Source organism: Heloderma suspectum, chromosome 8 (assembly GCF_057233095.1).
Source record: "Heloderma suspectum isolate Gila_16-S chromosome 8, 16-S_ref, whole genome shotgun sequence".
Lineage (NCBI taxonomy): Eukaryota > Metazoa > Chordata > Lepidosauria > Squamata > Helodermatidae > Heloderma > Heloderma suspectum.
This window is the reverse complement of record NC_139465.1, coordinates 39,802,709-39,821,490: the sequence shown is the minus strand read 5'-3', so window position 1 is coordinate 39,821,490 and position 18,782 is coordinate 39,802,709. Positions and strand designations below refer to the sequence as shown.

The 18,782-nt window shown below is 49.5% G+C and overlaps 1 protein-coding gene across 1 annotated transcript in view; it reads right to left on the bottom strand.

Annotated features, from left to right (window-relative positions):
* Positions 1-18,782, bottom strand: part of NECAB2 (N-terminal EF-hand calcium binding protein 2) — a 307,800-nt gene that overhangs the window by 80,344 nt on the left and 208,674 nt on the right. The window lies entirely within an intron of this gene.

Sequence of the window (18,782 nt, the reverse complement as noted above, 5' to 3'; positions counted from 1 at the left end):
GCCAGCATTCCTGGGAGAGATAGTGATCCTGGCAGCGAGAGAGCAGGGGATGGGGCCTTGCTGGATGCTCGGCGCAGACGCAGGGAGCAGCGACAGATGGAAGGTGCTGAAAGGAGGCGTAGCGCTCGTTTGGCGTGCAAACAACGGTCGCGTCCAGAGGACCCAAAGGAAAGAGGGAGGATCTCTCCCTAGCCCATAAGTTCAGGGTCTTCCCGCGCTTCTTCTTCAAACAGGGACCAACTGCCTTATCTGGAGCTTAGGCTACTCTGCTATCTTTCCCCAGTGCTGTTCCTTGCTTAGTCGCTAGTGATTAGTATCTGAAAGAGTCATAAAGTAATAAAGCAATAAAGCCTTAGAAAAAATCCTCATCAACTGTGTCCTGAGTTGGCTATTGGAGGGGACTGCAAGAGGCAGCTGGTGTGCTCCTGACAGCCTGGTACAAGTGATGGAGGAATCACCCCATTCACTTGAATAGGGAAGGGAAATAACTTGGCGGGTGCTTTAGCCTGGCTTGTGGGCCCAATGGTGCCCACAGACATAGCCTTGGAGACCACACAACTAGGTTAACTGCAACACCAGTTGCTTTGTACTGGGCAGACATTTGTCCATGCCTTCTTTAGATCACTGGTCTTCAGCTAGTGGGCCAAGAACCATCCTGGCACCTTTCCCCAACCTGGTGCCCTCCAGAAGTGTTGGACTGCAACTCCCAGCATCCCCCAGCATCCCCCAGCCAGTTATGAAAGGCCCCTGGTTGGGCAAGGCTGCACTACTAGGTTGCAGTCCGATCCAACACAGATCACAACAGCAGCACTACTGCCAGACTAATATAGGGTAAAAAGAAAAAGGGAGCAGCTCCCTACATGCCTGTTTGTGCTAAAGATCGGAAGATGGTGAAGATGGCTGCTTTAGAAACACACGAGACCCAGTGTGGTGTAATGGTGAGAGCGTTGGACTGGGAGCCGGGAGATCCGGGTTCTAGTCTCCACTCAGCCATGGAAGCTCACTGGGTGACTTTGGGCCAGTTGCAGACCCTCACCCCAACCCACCTCACAGGCCTGTTGTTGTAAGGATAAAAAGGAGAGGAGGATGATAATGTAAGCTTTGGGTTAAGGATAATGTAAGGATAATGTAGGTAGCCACAGTGGCTTAGTGCTTAAGACGCTGAAGGAAGGTCGGCAGGTCAGCAGTTCGAGACCCGAGTGCTGCGTGACAGAATGAGCTCCCGTCTTCAGTCCCAGCTTCTGCCAACCTAGCAGTTTGAAAGCAAGAAATTGCAAGTAGATAAATAGGTACTGCCTCGGCGGGAAAGGTAACAGCGTTCCGTGCACCTCGGTGTTCAGTCATGCCGGCCACATGACCACGGAAGCGTCTTCGGACAGCGCTGGCTCTTCGGCTTAGAAACGGGGATAAGCACCGCACCCTAGAGTCGGACACGACTGGTTGGGGACACCTTTACCTTTTACCTTTAAGGATAATGTAAGGGAAATGTAAGCTGTCTTGGGTTCCTTGCAAGAGGAAGAAAGGTGGGATATAAATGCAATGAATGAATGAATGAATGAATGAATGACCAGACTAGCCAACAAGGTTATCATCCCTTTCAGCAGGGATTCTGGGTGTTATGTGAAGCCGTGTAAGAACATAAGAACATAACAAGAGCCCTGCTGGATCAGTCCAAGGGTCCATCTAGTCCAGCATTCTGTTCACACAGTGGCCAACCAGCTGTTGACCAGGAGCCCACAAGCAGGGCATAAGAGCAACAGCACCCTCCCACCCATGTTCCCCAGCAACTAGGGATGTATGGATCCCCTTACCTGGGGTCCGTGGGGGGGTCCGCAGGTGGGGGGAGGTGATCCGGTCCTCCCGCCGGAATCCTCCCCAGCTGGCTCCGCTCCACGGGGAGTCCGCAGAGCTGCTGCCAGACTTCCAGCCATGGCTGGTCTGCAGACGCAAATGGCATCCAGAGTAGCAGACGCCATTTGTGTCCCTGCTGTTGGCCGTGATTGGCTATGTAAATATTTACATAGCCAATCACGGCCAACGGCAAGGACGCAAATGGCGTCCACTACGCCATTTGCGTCCCTGCTCTTTGCCATGATAGGCTATGTAAATGTTTACGTAGCCAATGCAAATGGTGTCCCCTATGCCGAATGCCATTTTGTTCCGCAGCCTGGCAGCAGATGGCTGCAGAATGAAGACAGCAACCTGGACCAGCCACTGTCAGGTAGGTTCCATCCCGGGGCGGATTTTGAGGGGTGGCGGGAGGGTAGTGTGTTTCGCCACGGACTCTGGGGGGCCGGAATCCAAAGAATCTGGCCTCACTGGAGTACGTGGCGGATTTCTCCGCCATCCCTACCAGCAACTGGTGTACATAGGCTCACTGCCTCTGCTACTGGAGGTAGGACATAGCCATCAAGACTAGTAGCCACTGATTAGGGGTGTACGAAACCCCACTTACCTGGCTCCGCCGGGTTCCGCAGGTGGGGGGTGGTGATCCGTTCCTCCCCCCGGAATCCTCGGTGTCGGGGGAGGCAATCTGTTCCATCCCCTCGGAATCCTGCCCGGCTGGCTCTGCTCCGCGGCCAGGCCGCGGAGCTGCCGGCCGGGCCAACCCAGAGCGGGACCTCCAGCCGCTGCTGGGCTGCTGTGGACGCAAATGGCGTCCTGTGTAGGGGATGCCATTTGCATCCCTACGCCGGCCTGTGATAGGCTATGTAAATATTTACGTAGCCTATCACGGCTAAAGCAGGGACGCAAATGGTGTTCCCTACGTAAATATTTACGTAGCCTATCACGGTGAAAAAGGGAATGCAAATGGCGGCCGCCGTAGCCGCCGCCATTTGCGTTCCCTTTTTTTTTGCCATGATAGGCTATGTAAATATTTACGTAGCCTATCACAGCCTCTGCAGGGACGCAAATGGCGTCCCTGTGTTAGCCGTGATAGGCTATGTAAGTATTTACGTAGCCTATCACGGCCATTCAAGGAGCACTGGAACCACTGACCAAGGTAGACTCCGTTCCGGGCCCATTTTGCGGGGTGGGGGGCGGGGGGCTTCGTTCCGCCACAGATTTTGGGGGGCCGAATGCGCTGCCATTTGGCCTCACTGAGATCCGTGGTGGAATTCTCCATCATGCCTACCACTGATAGCCTTCTTCTTCAAGAATTTGTCTAACCCCCTTTTAAAGACATCCAAACTGGTGGCCATCACTACTTCCTGTGGTAGTGAATTCCATAGTTTAACTATGTGCTGTGTGAAGACGTCCTTCCTTTTATGTGTCCTGAATCTCCCACCAATCAGTAGGGATGTCAAAGAATTCCTCCACGGATCCCAGGGAGGCTGAATTCCAGTGAATTCGGCCCCCTGGAATCCGTGGAGGAACGGAGCAACCTGCCCCACCACCCTGCAGAAGTCCCCCAAAACGGAGCCTACCTGGCTGCGGCTCCGGCGGCAGTGGCAGCTCCAGCGGCAGCTCCAGCGGCAGGGGCGGCTCTGGCTGCTGCTAGGCTGCGGCCGCTACATCGGCCGCCATTTGCATCCCTGGCAAGCTGTGATAGGCTACATAAATATTCACGTAGCCTATCACGGCAAAAGCGTGGACGCAAATGGTGGCTGCTATGCTGGCCGCCATTTGCATCCACAGACCTGCTGCTGTGGATGCACCCGGCTGGTAGCTCCGCAGAGTCGCTGCAGAGCGGAGCTGGCCAGGGAGAATTTTGGGGGGAAGTACGGAGCGCCTCCCCCCCCACTGCGGATGTCACCCTTCGAAAAGGTAAGTGACTTTCGTACACCCCTACCAATCAGCTTCATAGGATGTCCCGAGATTCTAGTATTTTGAGAGCGGGAGAAAAATGTCTCCCTGTCCACATTCTCCACACCACGCATAATTTTGTTGACCTCTATCATGTCTCCCCTGACCCTCCTTTTTTCCAAGCTAAACAATCCCAGCTGTTGTAACCTTCTCTCATAGGGGAGATGCTCCAGCCCCTTGATCATTTCAGTTGCCCTTCTCTGCAGCTTTTCCAGCTCCACAGTATCTTTTTTTAGGTGTGGTGACCAGAACTGTACACAGTATTCCAAGGGTGGTCGCACCACAGATTGTACAGGGGCAATATGATGTTGGCAGTTTTATTCTCAGTCCCTTTTCTAATTATGCCTAACATGGAGTTTGCCTTTTTTACAGTGGCTGCGCCCCGGGGTGACATCTTCATTGAACTGTCCACTACAACCCCAATACTTTTCTGATCAGACACTGCCAGCTCAGATCTCATCAGACTATACTTGAAGCTGGGATTTTTTTTGTCCCAAAGTGCATCACTTTGCACTTGCTTACATTGAACCACATTTGCCATTTTGGTGCCCATTCTCCCAGTTTGGAGAGATCCTTTTGGAGCGCTTCACAATCCCTTTTTGTTTTGACCTTCCTAAATAATTTGGTGTCATCCCCAAACAGGGACACCATGACCGTGAACCCGTGTGCTTGAAAGTCCCATGGATTCCAAGTCTGCTTTTGCATGAGGCTTATGATTGCAGCCTTAACTTTCCCTATATAGTAACCAACTGCCAGGGAAAGTAGAGGGTGGATGAGAGAGAACTTCACAAGTTCTCATTTCTTGCCTCTTCAATTTTATTGTCAAGGAATGTGTGAGAAAAATGCCTTAGAGAATATGTGGGAGAATGATCATTTATCAGCCTGGGCACTTGTGTGACACATAATGGAGTTTACATTGTAAGAGCTGGAAGGAGAAACTGGCCATCTTTCGGCACCAGAGTACCTGGGCTGTGCATGTGAGACTGACTGGATTTCAGCAGATATGCATTAAGTATATTACAAGCAAAAAATTTACATTGCTTCATGTTCTACATCCCCTTGGATGATGGGAGGTTCTGGGCCAGTCCCCCCTTTGAAGGAGAGAACACAGGATTCTCGGAGTGCCTTTGTAAGACTAATGTACTAAAAGCAGAAGTAAGCACCACAGGGAGGCAGGGCGGCACTGCTCAGTCAGAGATGTGGAAGACATTTTGGTACCTGAGGAGGAAAATCGAAATGCCAAGCCCACTTGGTGGTAAAAATATAATAGCAAACTGTGCAAAATAGGGGTGGGAAACCTCTTCCTGCCTGAGGGCCAAATTCAATTATGGAGACACTCTCAGGGGCCACATTGAAGTGATGGCAAAAGGGGTGGGGCCGGAAACACAAAAAATAACAGCATAGTGTAGCTTAACGCTCTTGCTGCCACGAACTAGGCCTCAGGATTTCACCCTTTAAGAATGGCAAAAGCCAGAAAACCACCAAATGATTGGTGGTTGGGGGCCAGGGGCAAGAGGCATGGCCATCTGAGAACCCCCGAGGGCCATATTGAGACTTTACGAGGGCCAGATTTGGCCCCGGGGCATGAGGTTTCCCACCCCTAATTTAGCAGCGACCGACCAGGGAAGAGAACTTAGGGTTGTGTTGGACAGCTCAGTGAAGATGTCAGCCCAGTTTGCAGCCACTGTTAAAAAGGCAAACTCCATGTTAGGCATAATTAGAAAAGGAACTGAGAATAAAACTGTCCATACATCCCTACTGACAGCACATGATGTAGCCACGTTGCTGAAGTTAAGCATGACCGTGCTGGATATGAGGCTCCGTGGGACCCCAATGTTTGGCTCCCAGTTTCTGGGCACAATTCATAGTACCACAGTTTCTGGGTGCAAGTCAGGACTTAAATGGTCTGGGAGTGGACCAGGATACCTGAAGGATGGCTTGCTCCCACATGAACCTGCTTAGCAGCTGAGCTCGTCATTAGGAGATCTCATCAGCTGAGCTCATCACTGCAGGTCCTCAGTTGTGGGGGTTAGATGGCTGTTGGAGAGGAGGGCGTTCCTGTGATTGTCCTCTGAGCCTAGGGATGTGTGAACCCACCCCTGCCCAGGTTCTCCAGGTGCCTGCCCATCCCCTGCTCGCCGATTTGCAGACTGTGCTCGAGCCCCTCCCTCTCTAAGCGAGCAGCCCGCAGTCACCCCGGCTGCCTCATTGAGCTCCGTGGTTGCCATTTTTTGATAAATAAAATGGCGATCGCAAAATGCACACATTTGTGTATGAGCAAAATGTGCATTTTTGCAAATATGCAAACATGTGCATTTGCAGAAATGCATATTTTTATGCATACACAAATATGCGCATGTTGCGATCGCCACTTTATTTCTCAAAAAATGGTGACAGCAAAGCTTGGGGAGGCCGCTGGGGTGAGTACAGGCAGGGGGCAAGGAGGGGCAAGGACTCAGTGAGTGGGGCTCAGGGTTGTGGGCAGGTGTTGTTCCACCGGATTCCCAGACGGAATCGGGTGCCCGTGCCATCCCTATCTGAGCCCGGAAGGCCTGTGTAAAGTTGGACACACACACAACCACCTTACCAAGCACAGCCCCAGCCAAAATAGTGGAAGAGGTACAGAAGAGAACCCAAACTTGAAAAGACCAAGAAAGTACCACACAGTCATGCATGCTAACTGAGCCCTGGGATAGGTGAGAACTGGTTACAGGTTGGGTTTGATAAGAATTCACCAACGTTTGAAATATTCTCCATATTTGGGACAAAAAGAACTTCAGATTTAAAGAAATCGAACAATGAAGAAGCCAAAACTGACAGATGCATCTATCCTCGCCCAGGGCTTTGAGTGCTTTGCTCTTAAAGGTCGGGGTTTGAATCCCTGTGTCTTCAACCATGTTTATGGGGCTAAACATAAACATTTTACCCCTAAACATTACCCCTCCATTTTACCCCTTAACATAAACATAGGCTCGCTGCCTCTTTTTTCAGAGAGGCTCCTTTTCTTTAATAGCCAAATGGCAGGCAAGTACATTGTGATCCTCTCCATCGTGAGAACTCTCCATCTCTTCGATTTGGCTGGTGCAGCATTTCAGTTTAGGGATGGTGGAGAATTTCTCCCCGAAACTTCGGGGGGCCGAGCGCCAACGTGTTCGGCCCCCCGAACAAGTTTCGGGGAGAAATCCTCCGAACCCCCCCGCCCCCCGCACCCCCCCCGGGATGGGACTTACCTTCACCGAATGTCCCTCCCGGTGGCGGGTCCGGCCGGCGGTTCGGCGGGTGTTCGAGCGGGGCGGGAGCGGCAGCCAGTCTTTCGACCGGCTGCCGCCGCCGCCATTGCAATCAAAGAAAAAAAAAAAAAAACGCCCCCTGATAGGCTACGTGACGATTCACGTAGCCTATCATGGCTAGATCTGCAAAGTCAGCCGTGATAGGCTACATCAATCGTCACGTAGCCTATCATGGGTGACTTTAAAAAAAAAAAAAAGCGCGTACGGATAATGGCGGCCCCCATAGGGAGCCGCCATTCCCGTTCCTTATTTGGTTGCTGTAGTCTACGTAAATGTTTACGTAGACTACGGTGAAAATAAGGGCAACGCTATTTGCATTGCCCTTATTTTCGCCGTAGTCTTCGTAAACATTTACGTAGACTACAGCGACTAAATAAGGAACGCGAATGGCGGCTCCCTATGGGGGCCGCCATTAGCGTACGCGCTTTTTTTTTTAAAGTCACCCATGATAGGCTACGTGACGATTGACGTAGCCTATCACGGCTGACTTTGCAGATCTAGCCGTGATAGGCTACGTGAATCATCACGTAGCCTATCAGGGGGCGTTTTTTTTTTTTTTTAACTTTTGCGTTCGCGGCCGGGCGAGGCGGGAAGCCTCCTCCCCGGCCTGAATTTCGGCCGGGGCGAGGTGGGAAGCCTCCCCCCCGGCCTGAATTTCGTCCGGGGCGAGGCGGGAAGCCTCCCCCCCCGGCCTGAACTTCGCGGGGGAAGCAGCGAAGCGCCTCCCCCCCACCGCGAACGTCCTTCGACGACAGGTAAGGGACTTTCGTCCACCCCTAAGTGGACGTTCATTTTTTATAAGAATTTACCTAAATTCGCAAAGTTCATATTCAGGAGGGACAGCATGAAGAGATTGTAAAAATTCGATTGGTGAAGGAAGTGAAACTGACAGACTCACGCATTCCTAATTTAGCCTTAACAGCTGAGCACTGCATGCCTACCCTTTTCAGGAGAGCTCATTTCACAAGTCCCTGGCTGTAGCAATTAGACTACTGGAATAGCATTTAGATACAAAAATGTGGGGGTTGCGTTGCTGAATTAACCAAAGACATGGCACATTTGCTTTGAATACGTGGTTTAATTACAAACACGTTGCAGTTAAGTCCCACAGCTTTCACATTATAATGCACTTGAACTGAAACTGGAGAAAGCCAGAAAACGGGCTTCCCACCTTCTAAAACAAAACAAGAAATGCCACACATCTATTCTTTGCATAGCTGGCAATGTGCAACCTCACATTTTATTTGATCGACATCCCAAAATTGGCAGCTATGAAGAAGTCATTAGAATTCTTGGGTGTGTCTGTGTGTGTGTTTTTAAATCTGTGTGTCCAGAGTTGGGGCCAAATGACATATTGCATGGGGCATCAAAGATAGATCTCTCTGTCACCATTTTGTTTTTAGGGATGTACGAAAATCACTTACCTTTCGGGGATTATGCTGATGGTGCGGAGGGAGGCGTTCCGTCCCTCCCCCCGGAATCCTCACCGGGGGGGAGGCTCTCCTTTCCTCCCCCCCCCAGAAGCCTGGCCTGCTGGCTGTGCTCCGCAGCAATTCTGCGGAGCCGCCGGCCAGCTCCGCCAGCAGCTGGACATCCGGCAGCTGGCTAGCAGGGACGCAAATGGCGGCAGCCGTAGCCGCCGCCGTTTGCGTCCCTGCAGTCATCCCGTGATAGGCTATGTAAATATTTACGTAGCCTATCACGGCTGATTTTTTTAATAAACAAAAACGCGCGTATGCAAATGGCGGCGCCCATGGGCACCGCCATTTGCGTTCCTTATTTGGGCATGTCTTAGTCTATGTAAACATTTACGTAGACTAGGACGGCAAAAATAAGGGGAACGCAAGTAGCGTAGCGTCTATGCTATTTGCGTTCCCCTTATTTTCGCCGTCTTAGTCTACGTAAATGTTTACGTAGACTAAGATGTGCCAAAATAAGGAACGCAAATGGCGGTGCCCATGGGCACCGCCATTTGCATATGCGCTTTTTTTGTTTTTGTTTTAATCAGCCATGATAGGCTATGTAAACATTTACGTAGCCTATCACAATGTTTTTAAAAAATTTAGCTGTGATAGGCTACGTAAATCTTTACGTATCCTATCACTTTTTTTTTTTTAAACTTGGAAATGGCAGCGGCGGCAGCCGGTCGGAAGACTGGCCGCCACTGCACCGCCGCCAGAGCCGCCACCACCAGGAAGATCCGCCCCAGGTAAGTCCCGTCCCGGGGGGGTGGCGGGGTGGTGGTGGGCCATTCCGCCATCGATTTCGGGGGGCCGAATGCGCTGGCATTCAGCCACCCCGAGATCCGTGGCGGAACTTTCGTACATCCGTATTTGTTTTACTGAAATGCAGCTGCCAGGTGAATGTGTCAATTTGTTCAGAGCAGTGGCGTGTGCATGTATGTGCACAAATGCATGTGTATGAGCTGGATCCAGGATCTGCCTTTGGTGAGAGAAAAGGACCTCCCACAAGAGGAAGGGTTCTACTCTGTTCCCTCCACCCAATTTTGGGGGATCTCCCCTCCACCCCACTACAGCTTATCCCATTCAGCAGCGTCTCCTGATTCTCTGTGTAGCATTTTCAGAGGGCTGGAGGGGCCGCCATGGGAAAGTGGCGTTCCAGCACAGCTGATTCCAGCTAGGGATGTACAAATTGTGTACAATCTGTTCTGTCTGCTTTTTCATCCTCCTCCTCCTCAAATTTATATGCCGCTTTTCCATAAAAAGTGCCCAAAGTGGTGAACAACACGACAGGAATACAAGAACAAGAAAGCACACCAATACATCCTAATAAACAACCCCAACAATTCATTTCATTTCCCTAATACTAACATTTCGAAGTAATTACAAAAGAGGCAAAATCAACCATTGCAACACATGATCAATTCTTATTGATCAGTAATGTGTAAACCAGAGCCAAATACGCTAAACCTTTCCTGTGCATTGAGGCTTTAACAGACACTACGAACTGCTGCAAACAGCTACCCCCAGAATGCAAAGTGCAGACATACCAGCCAGAGTGCTTACAGCCTGCAGCAGCTGATCTCTCTCGTGCCGGTGATGCAGTTCTCAAAATTCCAGCAGAGTCAAGGGTGGCGTGTTTTAGTCTTTTCCCCTGTAGTCTGGATGTTTCTGCTGCTTCTGGAGGCCTGTGGTGGCTGCAGATATATCCCCAGCCGCTCTGGAAACCCAGTGTTTTCAATTTCCCCAAGAGAGAACTCCCCCTCCTCCACTCTCTCATGCTGGTGCAATTCTCACAGCTCAAACAGAGGCAAGGGGGTGGCTGCCCAGCCTTTGTTTGGACACCTCCAGCAATAGAAAGCCCACCCTACTATCCACCCTGACCATTGGTCCCATTCCCAAACTGTTCTTACCATTAACAAACAATCAACCAAAATCTACCCTCTGTCACTTAAGCCCATTTGATGTCACCTGACCCCTGTGCAAAATCTCCAGTGACAAACTTTTGAAAATAAAATATTGACAGGTGGGACCTGCAACAAAATGTTGCAGCATGGAGTCCTCCTTTTCAGCTTTCAGCCAGCCAGCCTATCATGCCTTCTCCAGGGTATTCCATTCACTGGTTTCCAGTTTCCCCTCTGCCACAGACATTCAACATTCTATGGTCACTGAGCATGCTCAGTCCTCATTGAACAGTTTTGGGTTTTTCTGAGAGCTACTTTCTACTTCAGCAGACTTTGGGGTGCCCCCGAGGATGCCAACAACCCCCCTCTTGTTTCTCAGTAGACCTGTTTCAGCTACACAGCCATCTTGTAACTCAGCACCTGAGTTTGCTATTAGTATAGAGGATCCTTGGACAACAGTCACTCTCTAATGAAATCCAGCCAGTACGTTTTGCCTACAGCGTCTCCATATTGCTTGAAGGACTGAACTTTTTGCACCCTGGTCCTGATGGATCTTGAACTTTGCTCCTGGAAATGCCCCCTCTCCTGTGTGAAGGAAAAGATTGCTGATCTCGCATTCCCATACATGGAATTTTTGTGGATTGTCAGGCGCCTTTAATTCCATCATCTGCCCATCCATGGAATTGGATATTTTGTTTCTGAATTGGCTCAACTTCACATTTGTGCAAATGTGTATTTGCGCAATTTTACATGTGTGAAAATGCACAAATTACCCCCAAATGCACACTTCCACACTTCAGCCTATGGGAGAAGTGCACACTTTTGGTCGCTTTTAAACATTTTGTATATCTTTCTACGACAGAATTTGCCCCAAATTCGGGGAAATTAGAAAAATGGTCTGCAACTCCATGGATTCCCCCCGACATGGGAAAAGCTGGTCCACTGAGGAATCTATGAGTTGGACTCGCGAAAATCTGAATTTGGTTCCATTGTAGATTTCTTCGACATCCCTAGATCCAACTCTTTGTGACTTTGAAAATACTTTTCTTTTTTTTTTAACCCAAGGACCATGTTGGAACATCCGGGAAGTGTGGATGCTGGTGAGCAATTCAGGTGTGAAGGCAGATCTTAATGGGTTGGGCAGGCTCATACAGAAGAAGATGGTGGTCTTTCAGGGCGGCATTCAATTTCTAAGCCACTTAGGGCTAAAGCTAATAACCAGCGCTTTGACTGGGAAGGAGGGGGTGAAAGTCCATTTTCATCAGTGCAGTTAATCCAGCATAAATCTGGATCTAACCTTATATGTTTAACCTTTGCCCCCTGCATCCATTCCCAGTCCCAGATCACAATGCCTCCCATTCCCAAACTGCAATTTGCTCCACAGGGTGTGGAAACGTAGGTTTAGAACATACGAAGAGCACTGCTGGATCAGACCAAGGGTCCATCTAGTCTGGCATTCTGCTCCCACATTGGCCAACCAGATGCCCCACTGGGAAGCCCACAAGCAGGACAGGACAGGAGTGCAACAGCACCCTCATGTTCAAGTTTCCCACCAGCTGGTGTTCAGAGGCATGCTCCTCTGATCTTGGAGATAGCACATAGTCATCAAGACTCATGTGGCAGATAGCATATAGTGCATAGCACCAGTGATAGCACACAATCAGCCTGACTTGTGTGGCAGATGACCTGTGCTTTATCTTTGCTGGTCTGAAGCAGGATGTTTCTCCACGTTACTGTTTTAGGTTTCAATGCATTTCATGAGTGTTTTATATTTTACATGGTTTCTATGATGACAAATGAAGGACAGAACGGCTGTGAGGTGCAGGGGATTTGGCAGCCTGTGACACAGAGGATCAGTCTGGGAGCGTCACCTGGTCATGGAACCCAGGGAACACTGTGGCACAGTACGGGACTTCGTTAACAAAGGGGACTGAAGTGCCAGCATGTTGTATAAGAAAGAATGCAGCATTGTAGATTATTTTAAACAGACCAAGTAAAAATACGAATGCATGGGTTTGATTCCCAGCATTGAAGAGATGAGAATGTAGCTAATAAGATAGTGCTACAGATAGGGATGGCAGAGAATTCCGCCATGGATCTCGGTGAGGCCGAATGCCAGTGCATTCGGCCCCCTGAAATCTCTGGCGGAACGGCCTGCCACCCCCCCCGTCCCCCACGGATCCCCCCTGGAACGAGACTCACCTGGGGCAGATCTTCCGGGTGGCGGCGGCTCCGGTGGCGGCTTCGGCGGCAGCGGCTGGTCTTCCGACCGGCTGCCGCCGCCGCCATTTCCACTCTTGTTAAAAAAAAAAAAAGACGTGATAAGCTACGTAAAGATTTACGTAGCCTATCATGGCTAGGTTAAAAAAACAAACAAACATGACGTGATAGGCTATGTAAATCTTTACGTAGCCTATCACGGCTGGGTGGGTTAAAAAAACAAACAAAACCATGTACGCAAATGGCGGCGGCTATGGCTGCCACCATTTGCGTTCCTTATTTTTGGCCGTCTTAGTCTACGTAAATATTTACGTAGACTATGATGGCAAAAATAAAGAGGAACACAAATAGCATAGCGGGCGCTATTTGCATCCCTTTTTGATTCCCCGTTTTAGCCTACATAAATATTTACGTAGGCTAAAACGGGGAATCAAAAAGGGACACAAATAGCGCTCATTACGCTATTTGCGTTCCCCTTTATTTTTGCCGTCATAGTCTACGTAAATATTTATGTAGATTAAGAGGGCAAAAATAAGGAAGGCAAATGGCAGCGGCCATAGCCGCCACCATTTGCGTACACGGTTCCCCCCCCCCCCGAGACCTCCGCAGCCGGAAATCTGGCTGTGGACAGCTCTGGCCTGGCCGGGCCTGGCTGGCTGCTCCGCGGAGCTGCTGCGGAGCACAGCTGGCTGCGGAGGATTCCGGGTGGGAGGAACGGAGCTCCTCCCCTCCACCATAAACATAATCCGTGAACAGTTAAGTGACTTTTGTACATCCCTAGCTACAGAGCCACATAAGATCATAGGAAGCTGCCTCATAAAGAGCCAGACCACTGGTCCATCTAGCCCACTATTATCAACACTGACTGGCAGCGGCTCTCCAGGCTTTCAGGCAGGATTCTTTCCCAGCCCTACTGGGAGAGGCCGGGGATCCAGCTTAGGCCCTTCTGCATGCAAAGCAGATGCTCTGCTACTAACTAAGTGACATCCCCTCCCTCCTCATGATGTCCATTCCCACATATCAGCCACCCTTCCAAATATGGCATTAATCGGACAGGCATCATGTGACATGGTGAGGATGTTGTCTATTCTTTGTGTAATCCCCACCCAAAAGGAGAGGAGAATTGGATATTCCAAAACAACAAGGCTGTAAAGTAGCTCAGTGTAATTATTGTGACGTTGGGAGGCTGGCACTGAAAGGTGGGGGCTTGCTTAAGGCCACCTAGCAAGCTCATAACGTATGTGTGGTTTGAACCAAGCCGTCTTGGTTCACAAGGCCAGTATGCTTCCCATTTGTTAGCATTTCTTGGAGGAACTAGGCACCTTAAAAGAACCCAGCTAAAGAAATACCACCTTCCCTAAAACAGTTCAATTTAGAGAGCAATCCTATGGGCCCTGGGAGAGCATCTTAGGGACCGTTGGATTTTTCGGAGTTCCCCTCCTGAGGCTGTAGACACTGCAATGACCTCAGAAGGGGGACACTGGGTTCTGATCCCTCCCCTGCCCTCCCCTCCACAGCCACCATAGAAAGAACCTCAGCCCATCTGAGGTTGCAAATGCGAATTCAGGGAGTGGAAAAATGGGGTGTTCTGGTAGGCAGGATAGGGAAAGGAGTGATTCCTCTAGATGGGCTCAGGGACCCATCTAGAGGATAAAATAAAAAAGGAGGGCAGAGAGGCAAAAATAAATCACCTCTATTGCTCCTCTCACCCTGCTGGCAGAAGCCCATCAGGGCACAGGATTCTCGGATTCTCTTAATGTTAAAAAAAAAAAAAAGGAACACTTATGCTGGGAATAAACATATATGTGCCCCCAAAGATCTTGGTATGTTTCACCATGTCCAAAAGATGTGTCCAGAACTTCTAAAACATGGTTTCTTTTTTCAGTTGGGCTTGGATCATACATCACCGTTTCAGCTAGGCGATAATTTCCATGGTTCATTGTGGAGAGTAATAATAGATTGTTAACAGCACATTAATGGGGCAGGAAAAAGTGTTGATCATAAAGTAAAACTATTTGGTTAGACATACTTTGTTTTATGGAGAATTATGCTATTGCTTTCCCTTCTGTCTTTGTTTTAGAACGTTCATCAAAATAAAACAAGTGTCCTAATACTGAAGTGAATATAAATCAAAGATTATTTGAGAAAGTAGTCTCTCTCTCTGGTGTGCATCAAAATACAGCTTTTAAAATTGCAATTAAGACAGATAACGTGAAATTTTAAAAACTTGGCATGATCAGATTTGAAAACTGCTACGGATGGAAGCACAGTGGGGAATTAAACAGAAAAGTGTGTCTCCTTCAGTGACAAATAAAATGTTCTGAAGGCATCTTTCAGTGGAATTATCAATATCTATTTTGCTCTTGGCAGGGTTCCTTATTAATTTTAGGGATGGACGAAAGGGACTTACCTTGTCCCTCAGCTTGCTTCGCGGTGGGGGGGAGGCGCTTCGGTTCTCCCCCCGAAGTTCAGGCGAGGGGGGGAGGCACCCCGCCTCGCCCGGCCAAAATTCAGGACGGGGGGGAGGCGCCCCATCCCTCGCTGGCGAAATTCAGGCCGGGGAGGAGCGCCCCATCTCCCCGGCCGCGAAAAAAAAGTAAAAAACAACAACACACACACCCGTGCTAGGCTACGTAACGATTTGCGTAGCCTATCACGGCTAGATTTCCAAAGTCTATTGGGAACTTTGGGAAATCCAAATCGTCACGTAGCCTATCACGGGTGACTTTGGGAAAAGAAAAAAAAAAAGTGCATACGCAAATGGCGGCGCCCCACGGGCGCCGCCATTTACCTTCCTTATTTTGGCACGTCTAGTCTATGTAAAGATTTACGTAGACTACGGCGAAAATAAGGGCAACGCAAATAGCGTTCCCTTATTTTCGCTGTAGTCTACGTAAATCTTTATGTAGACTACCCCTGTCCAAATAAGGAACGCAAATGGCGACGCCAATTTTTTTTCCCCAAAGTCACCCGTGATAGGCTGCATGATGATTTATGTAGCCTATCACAGCTGACTTTGGAAATCTAGCCGTGATAGGCTACGTAAATCGTCACGTAGCCTATCACGGGTGTGTGTGTGTGTGTGTTTTACTGTACTTTTTTATTTTGTAATTGCGGCAGCGGCAGCCGGTTGGGAGACCGGCTCCCGCCCCCGCTGAACAGCTGCAGAACCGCCGCCGGGACCCGCCACCGAGAGGGACATTCGCTGAAGGTAAGTCCCATCCTGGGGGGGGGGGCGGGGGGCCAGCGGAGAATTTCCCCAACACTTTCGGGGGGCCGAATGCGTCAGCACTCGGCCTCCCGAAGATTCGTGGAGAAATTCTCTGCCATCCCTAAAATTTCTCTCTGGATTTCATGGTTTGCCAAAAAAAGATGTCCTCTTCATCATAGGGGATTGGAATGCTAAAGTAGGAAGTCAAGAAATCACCGGGATAACAGGCAAGCATGGCCTTGGTGTACAAAATGAAGCAGGACAAAAGCTCATAGAGTTTTGCCAAGAGAACATGCTGATCATAGCAAACACTCTTTTCCAACAGCACAAGAGGCGACTCTACACATGGACGTCACCAGATGGTCAATATCGAAATCAGATTGATTATGTCCTTTGCAGCCAAAGATGGAGAAGCTCCATACAGTCAGTCAAAACAAGACCTGGAGCTGACTGTGGCTCAGATCATGAGCTGCTTCTTGCAAAATTTCGGCTTAAATTGAAGAACGTTGGGAAAACCACTAAACCGTTCAGGTATGACCTAAATCATATCCCTGATGAATATACAGTGGAGGTGAGGAATAGATTTCAGGGATTAGACCTGATAGACAGAGTGCCTGAGGAACTATGGACGGAGGTCCGTAACATTGTTCAGGAGGCAGCAACGAAATCCGTCCCAAAGAAAAAGAAATGCAAGAAAGCCAAGTGGCTGTCTGATGAGGCTTTACAAGTAGCTCACGAAAGAAGGGAAGCGAAAAGCAAGGGAGAAAGGGGAAGATATACCCAACTGAATGCAGAGTTCCAGAGAATAGCAAGGAGAGACAAGAAGGCCTTCTTAAATGAACAATGCAAAGAAATCGAGGAAAACAACAGAATGGGAAAGACTAGAGATCTCTTCAAGAAAATTGGAGATCTCAAGGGAACGTTTTGTGCAAAGACGGGCATGATAAAGGACAAAGAAGGCAGGGACCTAACAGAAGCAGATGAGATTAAGAAGAGGTGGCAAGAATACACAGAAGAACTATACAGGAAAGATCTGAATGTCCCTGATAGCCATGATAGTGCGGTCACTGAACTTGAGCCGGACATCCTCGAGAGTGAAGTCAAGTGGGCCTTAGGAAGCATTAGTAACAACAAAGCTAGCGGAGATGACAGTATTCCAGCCGAGCTATTTAAAATCCTAAAAGATGATGCTGTTAAAGTGCTGCATTCAATATGCCAACAAATCTGGAACACTCAACAGTGGCCAGATGCAGACGATACCACCCTAATGGCAGAAAGCGAAGAGGATCTAAAGAGCCTCTTGTTGAGGGTGAAAGAGGAGAGTGCAAAAGCTGGTTTGAAACTCAACATTAAAAAAACTAAGATCATGGCATCTGGCCCCATCACTTCCTGGCATATAGAAGGGGAAGAAATGGAAGCAGTGACAGATTTTACTTTCTTGGGCTCCAAGATCACCGCAGACGGTGACTGTAGCCATGAAATTAAAAGACGCTTGCTCCTTGGGAGGAAAGCTATGGCCAACCTAGACAGCATAGTAAGAAGCAGAGACATCACCTTGCCGACAAAGATCCGTCTAATCAAAGCTATGGTTTTCCCAGTAGTAATGTATGGCTGTGAGAGCTGGACTATAAGGAAGGCTGAGCGCCGAAGAATTGATGCTTTCGAACTGTGGTGCTGGAGAAGACTCTTACGAGTCCCCTGGACTGCAAGGAGGTCAAATCAGTCCATCCTAAAGGAAATCAACCCTGAGTGCTCATTGGAAGGACAGATAATGAAGCTGAAGCTCCAATATTTTGGCCACCTAATGCGAAGAGAAAACTCCCTGGAAAAGACCCTGATGCTGGGAAAGACTGAAGGCCAAAGGAGAAGGGGACGGCAGAGGATGAGATGGCTAGATAGCATCACCGATGCAATGAATATGAACTTGAGCACGCTCCGGGAGAGAGCGCAGGACAGGAAGGCCTGGCATGCTATGGTCCATGGGGTCACGAAGAGTCGGACACGACTAAACGATTGAACAACAACAACTTTACCATGATAGGCTACGTCGTAAATATTTACATAGCCTATCACGGAAAGAGCAGCGGCGCAAATGGCGTAGCAGCCGCTGTTTGCGCCCCTGCTCTTTGCCGTGATAGGCTACGCAAATACTTACGAAGCCTATCATGGCAGCCTGGCAGGATGCAAATGGCGGCCACTATGGTGGCAGCCATTTGTGGCCGTAGCAGCCGGCCAAGAGACCAGCCACCGCCGCCGCAGCCGCCACCGGAGCCACCACCGCCGGAACATCTGCCCCAGGTAAGTTTCATCCTGGGGGGGATTCCGTGCGGTGGGAGGCCGTTCTGCCACGGGTTTCGGGGGGCCGAATGCACTGGCATTCGGCCTCACTGAAATCCGTGGCGGAATTCTCCGCCATCCCTACTTCCTCATCTTTCCCGCCCTTCTGCCATAGCAATGTTTACTTCCACAATGTGCTCATCTGATTTCCCTGACTTTTGTGCAGTTTCCCCCCTTTCTGAAAGGTCGAAATGCCTCTCCTACGGCCCCACCCACCACTGAAATGTGGCCCCTGCTGGCTTCTCCAGAACGGAATATGGTTCTTGGGCTGAAAGATGCTCAACACCCTTGTATTAATGACTGTGCACATACATAAGGTAGATAGCAGTGGAGGCTGGTGGCTCCTATGTCAGTGGGGTGGTGAATCCACTCTGGGTTTCAGTCAGAACCAGTCAAAACTCTAAAGCCATAGGGTTCAGCCCCTTGGATACCTCCTTTAGGAATTCTGACTGGTTCTGACTGAAACCCAGAGTGGATTCACCACCCCACTGACATAGGAGCAACCAGCCTCTGCTGCTAGACAGTGAAAGGAGGGTAAGATGAGAACAGACAG